This window comes from Rousettus aegyptiacus, unplaced genomic scaffold, assembly GCF_014176215.1.
Source record: "Rousettus aegyptiacus isolate mRouAeg1 unplaced genomic scaffold, mRouAeg1.p scaffold_m13_p_1, whole genome shotgun sequence".
Classification (NCBI taxonomy): domain Eukaryota; kingdom Metazoa; phylum Chordata; class Mammalia; order Chiroptera; family Pteropodidae; genus Rousettus; species Rousettus aegyptiacus.
The window spans coordinates 103,109,347-103,110,393 of record NW_023416284.1 but is presented as its reverse complement, the minus strand read 5'-3'; the positions used below and the strand labels follow the sequence as shown (position 1 = coordinate 103,110,393).

Here is a 1,047-nt window from a genome sequence, read left to right as displayed (position 1 = left end):
TCATTGTGGGTAGTAGGTCTCAGCTAAGTGTAGAACCAAATAACAGAGTAATGAACAAGCTCCATTAAACACAATCCTATACATTTTTTAAAAGGTAGGAGTTCCCGCCTCTGCCTTTAACAACCTGATCTTCTGTATTACTGACTGGAAAACATTTCATAGTTTTGCACAGAATTGAGAGGTTCAAAGAATAATAAAACATAAACATTTTTTTTTTTTTTACTGCAATGAAAATTTTATTTTGTATATCATTAGCCATGAATTTTTGTTTTTAATTATCATATAAATGATGTCTGGTGCCAGTATCCATGTAGCATGACCATTTTATTTCTATAATTCACTTCTATATTTACATAAGTATATCTATCAGTGAAGATGTAACATTGAGATGTAATCTAGCATTTATAATATCTGATGTTTTGCAGAGAGCAATGTAGAAGAGATGTATTTTTAATTACCTATTCATTTGAGTCACCTTATGTAAAAAATAAATCAATAGTTTAAATGCTCTGTCTCTAAAGGAGATTTTCAAATGCACTTATAGAAACGGTTGCAGACAGTAAGATTTTTTATCTTCTATGCCCACATCTTGTTGTAATTTCTGTACCATTTTGTTTTCCAGCTGCTTTCCTTTGGATGCGAAAGGGGGCTGGGTGAGAAGTTTAGCTTGACTTATTTGATGTCCTGAACTTTCTGTAGTTCTTTATTTTTCTTCAAACTATTCCTTGTAAACTTAGTATGGCATTTGTTTGATCCCTTCGTCTCTCTTAATTGCATCAATAGTTTTATTCCACAGCTCTTCTAGTATTTGACAGGTTCATTTTCATGTTTTTCAAACCCAAATGAATTATCCTCTGTTATCTCTTTATCAGCTACTTTATGGAATGCTTTGGTCCACCTGACGTTGCAAGGATTATGCTTCTTTTTAAAGTTTTTATGACACTTGGATTTACAGAACCTGTACCCCTTGCGATCGTTACAGATGGACATGATGCTGTGGCCAGTGTATAGGGGCCCCAAGCAGAATTAACACTTGTTGATGAGCAT

The 1,047-nt window shown here is 33.5% G+C and overlaps 1 pseudogene; it reads right to left on the bottom strand.

Moving 5' to 3' along the window:
• Positions 1–538: 538 nt before the first annotated feature.
• On the bottom strand, positions 539–1,047 carry LOC107517788 (annotated as a pseudogene).